The sequence below is a fragment of the Corvus hawaiiensis genome, chromosome 16, assembly GCF_020740725.1.
Source record: "Corvus hawaiiensis isolate bCorHaw1 chromosome 16, bCorHaw1.pri.cur, whole genome shotgun sequence".
NCBI lineage: Eukaryota > Metazoa > Chordata > Aves > Passeriformes > Corvidae > Corvus > Corvus hawaiiensis.
The window spans coordinates 11,405,979-11,420,298 of record NC_063228.1 but is presented as its reverse complement, the minus strand read 5'-3'; the positions used below and the strand labels follow the sequence as shown (position 1 = coordinate 11,420,298).

The 14,320-nt window shown below is 45.1% G+C and overlaps 1 protein-coding gene across 2 annotated transcripts in view; it reads right to left on the bottom strand.

Moving 5' to 3' along the window:
- The window catches only part of CARHSP1 (calcium regulated heat stable protein 1), a 36,288-nt gene extending 33,209 nt beyond the window's left edge, over nt 1–3,079 (bottom strand). The window contains exon 1 of one of the 2 annotated variants that reach the window (XM_048320849.1): nt 3,006–3,079. The gene's annotated coding sequence lies outside the window, so the exon portion shown is untranslated. Of the gene's footprint in view, nt 1–950; nt 1,009–3,005 lie in introns of those variants that run through there. The other variant, XM_048320847.1, reaches the window with a different exon arrangement.
- Between the last annotated feature and the right edge of the window lie 11,241 nt (nt 3,080–14,320).

Genomic DNA, 14,320 nt, shown 5'->3' with positions numbered 1-14,320 from the left:
TAGATTTAGTGAGATACTAAGATGTATTTGTGAAAGCCCAAGCCCTCTGCAGCTACATTCACAGGCCTTGCTGTCTTCCATTATTAATAACCAACGGAAGGAAAGAAAATATGTTTGCCAAACATAAGATAATAGCCAGAAAGTAAAGGTTAACAGCAGTCAAAAAACCCCTTTCAATCTCACAAAAATTAATGACTAGGAGGGTCACATCAAAGCAGCCTAGAAGTTTACTGAGACTTTCTAAGAAATCAAATCTAGCACCACAAAAGGTTTTGCAAACATTTCTCAGAAGTAGCTCGACAGTTCCAGCAAAAACAGCATCAGAAAAGAGTTCCAGATCCCCTTCTTGAAAGCCAAATTCAGAGGCACAGATCCAAAAATCAGCGTCAGAGGCTCCTCTACAAGAGCAAGAAGTGACACGCACACACATCCAGCATGCCGAGGGAACACGAAATAAGGGTTGCTTCTCCCGTTTCTTTGCTTTCCCCGTTTTCCTGAACAGAAGTGCTGACTGTAGGAGCGGGCAGTTCACGCTACAGCAACAGAGTCTTTAGCAAGGCTCCGAGTTCTGCAGTGCCCCTCTGAGCAACCAGTGCTGTGAGTCCTTTATCTTCCTACTGGTTGAAAGCTCTTGTTTAGCACTCTTTGTCTCGCTCGTCATGTCTAAAACAAGCGATTCTCAGAGTAACAATGTCACATCCCCAGTTCCAAAGTGCAACAAAAAGGCAAAAGTTAAAACAAACAAGCATAGAAAGAAACAAAGAAACAAGCAAAACAAAACAAAAGAAACTCGCCCTAATCTCTGAAGCGAAAGAAATCCACCTCCCCGGAGGAGGCGAGCGCGGCCCCGGACACCTCTCGGGTGCTCTCCAAGCCCGCTCCCCCCGGGCCGGCCACCCGACCTCCCAAAGGATGTTCCGTCCTCGCCCCCCGGGAGAGACCCCGCTCACCTGGGCTGGGCAGGGCAGGGCAGGGCTGGGCTGGGCTGGCGGCCAGGCTCAGCTGGGCAGCAGGGGCAGGGCAGGACGGGCAGGGCAGGACGGGCTGGCGGCGGCCCCGCTCCCCGGGCTGGTGTCGGGCTGGCCCCGGCGCGCTGCGCCGAGGGAGGAGCGGGCTGGCCCCGCCCCGCCCCGCCCCGCCCCGCCCCGACCCGACCCGCCCCGCCCCGCCCCGCTCCGCCCCGCTCCGCTCCGCCCCGCTCCGCCCCGCCCCGCCCCGCCCCGCCCCGCCCCGCTCCGCCCCGCCCCGCTCCGCCCCACTCCGCTCCGCCCCACTCCGCTCCGCCCCACTCCGCTCCGCCCCACTCCGCTCCGCCCCGCTCCGCTCCGCCCCGCTCCGCCCCGCCCCGCCCCGCCCCGCTCCGCCCCGCTCCGCCCCGCCCCGCTCCGCCCCACTCCGCTCCGCCCCACTCCGCTCCGCCCCACTCCGCTCCGCCCCGCCCCGCTCCGCCCCGCCCCGCCCCGCCCCGCCCCGCCCCGCCCCGCTCCGCCCCGCCCCGCCCCGCCCCGCCCCGCCCCGCCCCGTTCCGCTCCGCCCCGCCCCGCTGGGGACATCTGGCTCGGCCAACAGAGCCTCAACTTGTCCGGGATGCTGCGGCCCCGAGAACGCCTGCCCGAAAATACAATTACAAGAGCCGAGTGGAAATGGTCTAAGGAAAGGACGGCACGGCCAGAGAGCTCAGTAAAACCAGGCGAAGTTATAGATGAATAATTCTGGAAAAACTTCCCGAATGTTGCAATGAGGATGAGGAACGGGGCTGTGGTGTGCTCTGTACTGTCATCATTTGGATGTGTCTGGCGTCTCCTGCCTGAGCCAGAGCTGTCACACAGGGCCTGGGGTGGCAGCTGCAGCAGGACAAATGATGGCACAGTCCAGGGCAGCAGTGACAACAGGCTCCCAGTTAACGGCCACAGACTTTACTGGGAAACATCACTGACAGGTCTTGGGGCAAAGTGCGCTGTCTTCATCCAGCATCCAGTTTTAGCAATGCTTTTGTTTGTGCATAATTTTCCTAGCTGATAATAACCCACCGTATTTTAAAGGTGGTTTTACAAAAACAGATTAGAAACTGAATCCTTTCTAGGTCTTTTCCACCTGTAGATACCAGACAAAGCATGTCCTCATGTCATTACAAGGGTAAGACTCAGGAGACAGAGGTATACACTCTTTTAGCCAGCCATAATCACACAAGAAACAGCACTGAACGATTTGTGATAAAACTGCCACACACAGGTCTTAGCAGGGCATTTTATTTCTGTTCCTTGAGGAAAAGCAAACAGAATACCCATGACAGAGTGTGTGTGATCTGAGACAGGGCATCTAGAAAAGGTCTAACAATATGCACCAAGCAGTTTCCTATGTCAACCACATGGTTGTCTTGCAAAGTACTTTACCTCTCCATCCCATCCTGTTCCACACAAGATCTTACCTCTTTCTAAGATACAGTTACAGGACTGATGACTTCTTTTGCTTAAAATATTAATTAAAGCTACAATTAAATATTTATTCCTGGAAATCTTTTCTGCTTTGTTTTGTGCACCAAAACTGCTTGTTCCAAGGTGGAGGAGGATGAACACACTACATGAGCAAGCACTGTTCAGAGCAGTCCCTCCAGTCACACAGTCTGGGATTACAGCTGTGCTTTCCTCGAAGGTTCGGCACTCCTGAGTCATCCCTCTTCCTTCCCTCTCTGCTTCCCAAGCAGAAATGCACAGCCCTTGGGAGATCCATGGCAATGGATGCCCACAGCCTCAGGCTGGTTTTCAATGCCAGACGCGGGGTTTGAGGGACCCTCCCTGTGAGAGTGTGTGTTTGTGTGAGTGTGTGTGTGTACCCCCAGCTCCCACAGTTAGGAAATGGGATTTTGCCTGCCTCCTTTTTTCAACAACTGCCCGAGACAGGAGAGGTTCCAGCTTCCCCCAAACTCCAGCTTGTCTCCCTCTCTTCTCCTTTCTGTCAGTACAATTACTGACGATCAGTTAATCATTTCCAGCCCACGTGCCTACCTTGCTCCTTCTGTCCCTGGTGTGGGGTGGCCGGCAGCGGGGCAGCTCCTTCCCAGGATGCAGACAGGGCTGGGAATCTTCCCTACGGCCGATGCTTCTTGGGTTGGGCCAGCAAGGGACACCTCACAGCTCGGAGGAGGGCAGGAGGAGGTCCAGAGCTGCAGGACTCGCCTGCCTCTCTCTTTTCCTGCTGGATGATCCCCTGCTTACTCAGACACAGCTCTGGGCTGTTGCAGGAACTGAGCACTCTCCTCAGCAGTCCTGACAGGGAAAAAAACTCAGAAGGATTTCTTGATAGCATAGCATCCTTATACCCCTTTTCATTCATTTAAAGTATCCAAAGTGCAATTACTTACACAATTTGAGTCAAGGAAATGAGTGTGTAGGGGGAAAATGTATCAGGTAATGTGATTCATTAGTAGTGGTGGGTGATACACGTCCCTGTGCAGCAGCAAGGATGAGGTGGCTTGAACAGCTCTTAAATAATTAGATAGGTGCTTCTTGTCAACATAGGGCGAATAATGCCCAGCTCTATTAGAAAGGCATGAACTTACCTAGGATTGCTCCACACATTACAAAGGCAATCCTCATTTCCAGTTCCGCACTATTTTTCAGAACTATTTAATCTAAAAGATATTGTTGGCACAAGCACAGAGAGTGTAGGCTGGTCATGAATGGACTGTGCCTGGAAATTAGAAATAGGCTCTTAAAGATTAGAGCAATAAGATTGTAACAGAGAATAATAGGAGGAAAATACCCTTAAGTCCTTGAATATGTGGCATATTAAGTATGCTTCAGTCCAGAGTGCTCTACTGCACTTCATGTTCTCATGTCCAGTCCCCATACTGGCTGGAAACCCACCAGTGTGCCAGCCACAAAGAGTGGGATCTGCCTTTCACTTAAGGCTGTTTACTATATAATGGGATACACTCATTCTATTTTACCAGATCAATTTTTTCCTACCAGGCATCTGACAAGCTATTGTGTGCTCTCAATATCTTAATCATCTGTAATTTTGAATCATGCTTCAGATGAGCTCTGTTCAGTTTGCAAAGCGTAGGAACTGAGGACGTCTTTGCTGTTCTCACAAAAACCATAGCAGCAAGACCCAGAGGAAAAAAAATGGTCATAAAGAAAAGAATCTCATGCTGTGGTTAGGGTTAAAATTCAATTCATGTTAGCTAAAGGTACAAATAACCTTGCAAATACTTTACAGAGATTTGAAATAATAAAAACAAAGCCCCAAATTGCCATTTAGTGATCAATAACACAGTGTACTAAAAGTAGCACTAACACAACCTTCTTAACAAGGATTTAACAAACATCTTTCCACCTTTCCCTCGGGGAAGGATCTAGCCCCCAAACTCAGTTATCAAATCCAGAGCACTCTTAATAGCAGGGTGAGAAATTAGTTCTGGAGCCCCACAGCCAAGCTTGGGACACTATGTCATGGACAAGAAGTAGGTCAGCTCCAGGTTGTAATCACCTCCCATTTTGTCATCCTGGAAGGTGTAGCAAAACCCTACCAAACAGGTATTGCTTAACTCCTAATCTGGCCAGCTGGCTATTTCATTTGGCTACTGAAACAGTGAGAGCTGGCATGAGCTTGCCTTGAGCAGGGGTATCTTCTTATGTTCCTTTTTTCTTTTCTTGCGCTAAAACAGTTCCAGGTTCTTTATTAGGAAACAAGGGACTCCATACCAGTGCAGAAGTCATCAGGGAGCAGCTTGGCAGGAGGCACAATCCATCCAGTCGCTGCAGATTATTTTTTCTCTTTGCTAGCTTTTTTTCAGGTTCCACTCCTTCTAAAGAAAGATTATGTTTATCATGAGCAGAGGAATCTTTTGATGCATGAAATCAGTCAGAAGCTACACAGCTACCAAAGATTTTAAGGTCAGTCAGGCTGTCTCTCTCTTGGTCCTGATACAGTCACCGAATATTCAGCTCTCAAACCTGATTTTTCAGATCGTTTGTCTTCACAGTCAAAAGGAAAAGTTTTTTACTTCAGGAAAAATAACATCTATGGATTGTGCTGAAGTAGAAACACAGAAAAGCTGAGCTTTTCAGCAAGGTAAACTCCAGGAAAATTGGGGTGTTTTAAGACCATATGTCTTGTCTATTTGGTGTTTTTACTTCACATGCCATAGGCTTCCTTAAAATAACCCAAACCCATTCTATTAGAAAAACACCACCTTAAAGAAGAACAGTTTCTCTGTAATTTACTTTTGTTAATATTGACTGCCTGTCAGAAATAAAATACTGTTCCCTGCTCCCTGCTCTTCAGCTGCCGTCTTCTACCCCTTCCTTCTGTTGTTTGTGTTTACTCTCAGTCATTATCACCAGTTGCCTCATTGGCCACTCTGCTTGCTCTGTGGAGACTCACATCCTTCAGCCTCTGCCCTTCCTGAAAGCTTCACCTGCGCTTCCAGTCACCCCTGGCAAACTCAGCATTGCCTCCACCATCAGGCCTGTCTGCTATGAACTCTCCATGAGATGCCAAGCAGCTTCCTTTCCGTCCTGTTCTGAGATCCACGGGGTTTGCATTATGCATGCAGGAGGGTCAGGCCGGGAACTGATAGGCAAAGGGCATTAACATTTGAAGATAAGATGCAGCATCACAGCTGAAGTTTCCTTTCCAGGTACAAAGTGTTACCAAGGGGTTAATCTACATGTGCAGTGCAAGGCACAGAGCAACCATGAGCACTGAGGAGTGGGGAACCTCCTGAGTATACACACTGTGCACAGCACTGAATCAGGCAGCTCTTTTTGGAATACAAAATATAGAAGCAGCTGCTCAACGAACATACTGCTATGGCCTTCATACAAGTTTCCAACTTTGAACTGGAGCAAAGATCAAACTGACTCATATTTTACTAATTCTGACAGATCTCATGATCCAAAGATGGCAGCTAGTTAACCAGTCAGACTGCTGAGCCACTCTTTGACAAAAGTGCATATATATAATGTTGTGTTATCTGCAGCCATTTAAATACGTTTGTTTTACCACACACTGGATGATAATATTCAGAATTCACAATGATGAAGAATGATGATGCTAATGATCGCATAATTTATAATGATGACATGCTGATAGCTAATTATAGGGAAAAAAAGAAGAAAATAAAATGGCAGCTTTGCTCTGTCCAAATGAACACACAGCAAAATCTTTATGGTGAAAAAGAGCCTAGAAAACAATCCTCTCCCACATGTGGCTTAGGTTGTTGTGACCTGCCTCAAGAGATGGCAACTGCCTGGAGAGAAACCACCAACACAGAGCACGTGACCAGCAGCATCCCTTGAACCTGTGACAGCTGCAGCTGCTGGGAGCTCAATACAAAGGCTGGACATTTCCATGTTTCTTCTTCCCTCACTACCTGTCCATCTTCAGATTGTGTACTGTTGTCTTCTTTCCCCAGTCTGTCTGTTCTGTTTAGATCCCAAACTGCACAGAGAGGTCACGTCTGTGCTTAAACTGTACATGCTGCAAAGAGCTCTGTTCGTTATCAGTGGATACTCTGTCATAGCTGGGATTAAACTGATACAGATATTTTGGTAAAAGACTGGCTCTTATTAGCAATATGAATTGACTGGACAAATAGATTCTTCCAAAACACTTGTAAATGCAACACACCACACAGCAAGAAAAATTACCAGGTGGAGTTTTTTTCTTGAAAAAAGGATTAGATGGGACTCCCCATGGTGCTAGAACTATTAAGTGAATGAAAACAGAGATGGAAAATAATACCATGGAGAGAGATGAGTACAAGGCTCCAATGTCCCAGCATCCAGAAGATTCTGTGCACTCTCATTTCCAGAAGTTTGGAGCAGAAACCGCAGTCACAGTCCATGTAACAAGATGCTATTTCCTGTGTTAGTGATCATTGTGATACATGGGTTAGAAAATTTGTGTTTGTTTAATTTTAGGCAACGATCCCATCAGCGTTTTCACTCCCACACCAGGGAGGGAGAAATGCATTCTCTTGGCTACATTTCTTAATGTATGGTTACTTGTTTCAATCTACAAAACACAATTAAAGGCAGAATCTCTGTCCATTTTTTCTCTTAAAAAACACTGGCTATTAAATCTCATGCACACATTACTTCAAGTCTTCTGCAAATTGACAACAACAAGTTAGATCTGGCAAAACAAGGGTGTTTTCACAGGCTGGCAAGCCTGCCACTCTTGAAAGCCTACCAGGTTTAAATATTTAATGATCAGTCATGGCATTCATTGTCCTAATAAATTCTTTTTTTAGATACGAGTCTGAGGAGTCTCAGAAAGTGCAATCAGGCTGTGCTGGAGACCTGTAGAGGCTTCTCACACCAAACAGTCAATAGCTACACTTGCTAGGAAAAGAGATGGGAAGGCAGAATTCTCTGCCCTGTTCCGTTAGATTGATGCCATAAAAAGGGCAGATTGCCTTGAGATAAATTGGCATCACAAAGCCTTTTCTTTATATCCTTCATGTTCGTGGCATTTTTTACTTAGAATTAAATGAAATGGAAACTTTTACAATGTTGAAATAAGGAAAATTCTTTCTTGGAAGGCAGTGGACAGATGTAAGCTCCTCCCATGCAGAAGAACTGTGCAGTGGGTGCATGTGAACACAGACATGGGTTGGGTTCAGCCAGGCAGTGGGGCACACCATTTGGTTTAGAACCCCATGGAGCACTTGTGGGGCTGATGGAATATAAGAAACAAAACTGACAAATAGTCAGAAAAGAGTGTCTGAAGTCATCTTTTGGAAAGAATTGAGGTACTTTCAGCCAAATGCTCCTCCTTCTCTGATTGGGGTTTCTGACCCTCCCTCCCTTCAGGAGCTAAATATTTACCCCATTCCTTTCTGCAAAACCATAGCCAGAGGGGGATTGGTGCTTTTCCCCTTTTTTAGTAGCTGAAGGGTCAGGATGCTTAATGTCCTGAGCCATCCCAATGAGTGTGGGAACCTCCAGCAAAGGCATTTCTTAGGGAAAACAAGACTTCTCCAGGGTCTCTCAACTGGTCTCTGGCACAAATGTACAAATCATCTGAGATGGGCCTTGAGTACTGGCCTCTCCTCATCCAGAAGATTCCTCTCATCAGTAGATGATCCTGTAACTCCTTCACAACTGGATTAATAAACTTTGGACTGTCCTTAGCAAAAAGAACTGCATTGACTGAGAGCTGAGACCACACAGATCCACAAGAGATACACATTCCAGATGTAGACTCAGACCAATTCAGATGGAAGAACAGACTAAACCCCACTCCCTCAATATCTTTGGTGAAGTGCTGAGTGTTATGACATCTTGCATTGCAGAAATTAGTTCTTGGGAAAATATTTTGCTCTAAGTGAAGCCAATAATAAAATGTCTGTTGTTTCCCAATGAGATCCAGGCAAGGCACACAGTGCATTCAGCTCCTAGAGAAAGAAATGTGTGAAGATGGACACATTACCAGATAATAGCGCTCCCTACCCTGGCGTTTCTCTTACAGCCCCATGGACAGAAGTTGAACTGTGAGAGTTCATTAGCACCCTTCCTTTGGGCCCAGGGTTTTATACCCTGCATTTGATACTTAGATGATGATGCACCATGAATACTCATGTCTAAACAACAGAAATCAAAACTGGTTTGAAAGAGATGTCGTGAGAATTCTGGTTTGCAGGAAAAAGAGAATGGTGTCTACAAGGATAAAAATCTCTCCTTTCAGAGCAACAGGATTGATCTGGCTTGTTAAACCCGCCCAATAAACAGTGGTGCTGTTGTTTTTTTAACTGCAGTTTGTCCTTATGAAAGAAGCTTGTTTATGCTTTCCACAACGTTCACAAGTTCCTTTTATGGCACTTCATATTTCTCTACTGCACAACTGAATAGAGATTAGGACAAAATGTTGCTGTGCTCTATTTCAAAGGGCTGTACAATAATGACAACTTTACTGACCTTTGCATTAAGTCCAGGACAGCCACAACTGATGGCATCTTGCAAAGAGATCAATAGGATGAGCTGGTAAAGGTGAACATGCTTAAATATGATTGCACAATTCTCAGAGAGTACTTTTACAGATCAGATCCCTGGCAAGAAAGTAGTCATTAGTGTATTGAGGTGAAAAATGCATGGGAATATTTTCACTCATTCTCTTGCAGAACTTCACACTTCTCCATTTAAACTGCTGCTGCGTTCCACCTCGAAGGAAATCCCTCCAAACTTATAAAGGGGGTCCCAATACAACAAACTATTTAATCCTGTCAGTCAATATTTAGTTGAATGCACAGGAACTGCACTGAGTGGGTAGAGACGTGCTCACTCTGTATTTTATATTGACAGAAACATTCACGTAAGGTACAGGCAACATAAACAATCCTTGACTCCAGGAATTCAATGTACTTTCTGCAACTCTGTGTGCAAGATAAGACCAAACACTGACAAAGAACTTGACAATTGAAAAACTGAATAAAAATTGTTCATCTAATTTTGAATCTTCATCAGGAGCTCAAATATCAGAAAAACTGCTCAAAAATGCGTGTGTGTAGAAGAGTCAAGGACAGGTCAGATTTGAAGGAGTAAGGGAGTAAATGTATTAAGCCAACAAGTAAATGAGATTTAAAATCTTCAGGCAGTGCCATGTCCTTTGGATGGATGTGTATTGAGGCTCCCTGCAGTCATTCTGGGGGAAGGGTCTAGAACCAGGGTGAGGCTGCTGTGGCTCCTGCAGGAAACTGCTGAGTTCCTTGTGCTGGTGCCTGCAAAGGTCGGTGCTCACTAAATTCCACCGTGTCACTGTGACCTTGTTTGTGCAGGAGCTGTGGCAGCAGCAATGAGCCTCCAGAACATTCTGCAGCAGAGAGGAGTTGCAGTTATCCTCAGCTCTGATTAGCCATGGCTGTGGAGATGTTACACACATCACATTTCCCAGCAGTGACCCCGCTCCCGTCACCAAGAGGAAATGCTTCCCAGCCCTTTTGTTTCAAACAAAGCAAACAGGAAATACTCAGCTACCTTGCTCCCAGTCTTTCACCATCCATTTCACTGCTTCCTGCCTCTATCTATTTTGGGAGAGAAGTGTTTAAGAAAATTGCCTCTTCCACAGTTCAGGTTTCGCTTACAGAGGCAGACTGAGCCTTCAGTGTCTCACTGGGTGGGGACAGGGCAGGAGCAAAAGGAGGATGAAACCAGGACTGCTCACAACATCTGCTTCTTTTAGTTTTAGCCTTTTGTTCCTTTTAACTGAGGGCTGTTTCTCATAGCATGGAGAAATTATTCATGAATATTCTCTCTGTAGTGACAGTCTGGAATCCTTTGGCAGTGGGAACTGGCCATGCAGGAGCAGGCATCACGGTATATTTTTTTTTAACTCTTTAGACTGACAGTTCCAGGTGTTTGATTTCATTAGTTATTTGAGCAGAGTCTATGCTGGCTCTATATTTTTGGAAAAAAAAAAAAAAAAGCAACCAAAGAATTTAATGCAGTCTAACAATTTCTTGTCATTTTCAGAAAATGTTGAGGCATTAATGCAATGCTAAAAAAATGCATTCCTCTTTGTATGGTAAATATATAAGTATAGAAAGATGATGTGTTTGTGTCACACTAGTGTATGACACTGGGGAAGATTGGAAACATAAGAGAGGTGTTTGCACAAAGATGGCAGCTTAAAGAGGCTGTCCTTTCTGCTTACAATGAGCTTCAGTGGTGCAGAAATATCACATCTTTGTTGGTTTTTTAGGGAATATTGAAAATTTTTTTATGCCAACACCACGGCAGCTGACAAGGAAAAGGCCAAAATAAGGGTGCTCTGATCAGGGAAATTTTTATACCTACTCTCCTTTCACCAGCCATATTTCCTCAAGATGAAACAAGTCATTGGAAAATATAAAAATTATATTTGTAAAAGGAAATTAATTGAACACTTCCTACTAGTTCATCAGGTCAGTTTGCACCTCATCCTCTCCAGATTTGCAGCTGCACAGCTGGGTGTGTGTGTTTAATCCCTTTCTGCTGATCTCTGTTTATCTTTTTACTCTGGTAAAGATTTCACAGGCAGTCTGTAGAAAGCTATTCCTGCACAATGATGTTCAAGAACAATAACCCCAATCCATGCTCAGTTGTGTATGTGTTAGTGACAGCTTTGAGGTGTGTCTCACATCCTTAAGCCTGGGGAAAACAGAGAGAGCACACATGAGGCAGAAGCATTTGCCAGCTCTGATTTTTTCAGAATGACACCAAATTCAGTGCTTGGTTCAATTAATCATTAAGATGATCCCATGACTAATTCCAGTTTCTCTTGAAGTAAATAGGAGTAAATAGGAATAAATAGAAATCAACATCTCATATCATAAGCACCAAAGAAAGAAGAGGGCTCCTTTAGGGTTCCTTAGGGTTTCTCCAGGTATGAGCTGTATCCAGGTGACAACAGTAATGCAGCAATCTTTTTCGTTTCTTTTTAAAATTTTCTCCTGTTGCCTTGTGTTTTTCCATTTATCCTCCTCCTGCAGTCTCAAATTCCAGACTGATGGACTAGAACTTGCTGTATAAAGGATTATTTTATTAATCATATAAATTCTTGTACATGATTCAATACTCAACCTAGACACATAAGTGGACATGAGAGGAATAAAATCTCTGGGCTGACTCAGTAAGAAATGCTCACTGAATTCATTCTGTGAGCAATGAGGCGATTCCTCACTCTGATGTTAATTCTGCTGCAACTCCACCAATGCTATCACTCCACAGCCTCTGGCAATACCACCTCAGTAATAGGTTTGTAAGTTTTTACTGTTATTATTATTATTATTATTATTATTATTATTGTTATTAAAGTTTGTGAATGTCTGAAATGCTGCATTGTGGCAGAGATGCTTTATGCTAAATGCAGTGTTCCATTTAGTGCAATCTCTATTTTCCAATTCAGTCCATGTTTTGTTTTGAGCTGATTCAGAGTGAAATTGCTTTCAATTTTTCACTTTGGCCAGGCAATTGGAGAGGCAGCCCTGCAGCCTCACCACTGTGCTGCCACCAGGTACTGAATTGTTCAGGGATGACTTGCAGAGCAGCTTTTCTTTGGAAGAAATTGGTCAGTCTCAGATCTCCCTTTTGTCTGAAGACATTCACAATCTATGCATGTGAAAAACACAACAAAAAAAAAAAAACCAAGCCAGATATTACTTATATTTTCAAGTTCCTAATGATGTACTCAGGTGCTTTCATGACAAAGGAAAATGTGCTGATGAAACAGACTTGAAAATAAAGAGGTTTAAACTTGTTGAAGCTCAAATATCCCAGCAACACCTGGTCTGGGAATCAGCAGACTGGGAATCAGCAGAAGCACTCCATGCTCATGGATTGCAGCACTGACTCTCCCAATTTTCCTTCATTTGGTAAAGGTAAGCAGTCTGCATCCCAGCTTTTCAGAGCATCATGAGGGAGAACTCAGAAGGAAGATCTGAGCTGAGCCTGCTGAACACAAAGACTCCCTCCCATCCCATCCCAGGCCATAGCCTGGTGTGGTTTTTCGTCTTCTCAAGCTACACACATTTCTCAGCTCTTTAAACACCGTGCTGTCTCTCAAGCATGAAATCTGGGGGCAGCCAGTTGTTTGGCACAGAGAGTAAAAGTGTCAGAGGAAAAAGCACAGAAACAATGGCCCTTTGACAAGGCAGCTTCACAGCTTTGATGTTTCCTCTCTCTCCTTTTCCCTAATTAACTCCACGGCTACTCTCTGCACAGAACTCGAAAAATGCTCTTGTACTGGAGCCATTTGGGGTTATTTTTCGCGCTTCTCATCTTGCCATGTGTGTCTAGTCTATAGCAGTTCTTCAGTCTGTTGTCTGCAGAGATACTTTGAACTATGTCTTAATTTGGCGTGTTGGAATACAGACTATTTGAGACATTATGGACTATTTCTTAAGGTAAAACAGCAAAGTAGAAAATTACAATATTGTCAGTTAGTCCAAATTCATTGTCCCAGGGCCAAAAACTCAGCTATTTCCCAGTCACAAGAGCCATGAAGCTGCCAGGCCAGGATGTCTCCATTTCTGCCAATGCTGACACAACTGTCAGGTCTTTTGTAGTCAGCATCACCCTAACAGGCAAATATTTACTCTTCAAATATTGCCCCACCTTCCAAAAGATGTAAAACTCACTAGCAGGCGGTGGATTTTATTTTAAACAATGTGCCTGTCTTGTGGCTCCATTCCTGACTGAGAAATTGCTTATATTGGTTTTCCCTCAAGGGCCTCACTTACAGTAAACAAAATTAGGGCTAAAGACATTATCTACCATTAGAAACTGCCTGTTGCTTTTAGCTTTGCTTTGGGTGTAGTCTGCTCTAGACACAAGCCATCCCTCAGTGATTAGGGTGCTGCAGCTCCATCTCTTGGAACTCTTCTTAACTTTAAGGGGTGGACAGCATTAGGTGCTGCAGGCTCTAAATCACAGTATAATGACTTTACTTTAAAAATGCTGCAAAAGATTTTAAATCTGGTTCCAAATTTAAGCTGGAAAGGCTGTGCTGCTGCTGGCTGGCACACCAGGCTGGCTAAGAAGGCAGACAGGATGGTGGTACGTGCTTCCCAGGAATGTGGAAACCCATCTTTGCATTCTCCTTCTGCACCAGCTTTGGCTTTATGGTGAGTGACTGATGAGTGGCTTTGTCAGGAGCAAGTGTAAGAGGCTTAAATCAACATTTCCTGGCTTTGTCCTGAGAGTGACTTTATTCCCAGAGGATGCCAGCTGGGCAGGGTACTGATAACCTGTCTATCCTGGGAAGGAAGGAATTTTTCACACTTCCTGTGTGTGTCAGTGCAAGCTGCTTTAGTTTCAGTAATTCCTGTGCAAAAAGCACATCTCAGACAGGCACAGGCCACGGACACACCTCCTGCCAGCAGATCCTGTTACAGTCCCTCCCCACGAGAGAGTGAGAACCCGAGCCTGAACTCCCCGACTCTGTGCTGCTCAGGGGTCTCATCCCTCAGGGAACTCACGGAACACCCAGAAGTGTTTCAGAGCAGAGCAGGAGGCTGACGGGCTAGGGCAGAATGTGACTGATCAGCCCCTACAAAAGCACTGATGAAGCAACTCTGGGTCTTTCTCTGCTGTCACTCATGTCATTTGGGTTTTGTCAACTCTGCTGATCAATGCTGTTACAACAACCCAGAGACAGGTTGCAAAGGCAGATGGGAAAGTGTCACAGCTGACAGACAAAAAAGGAAAAAAACAGTATTTCTGAGCTTCTTAATGCACTGGTCTGTCTGACTGCCCCAGGAAAAGCTGAGCCCTTTCACCATGAGCCACTGAGAGCAGCACTCAACCAACAGCCCAGCAAGAGAAATACTTTCATT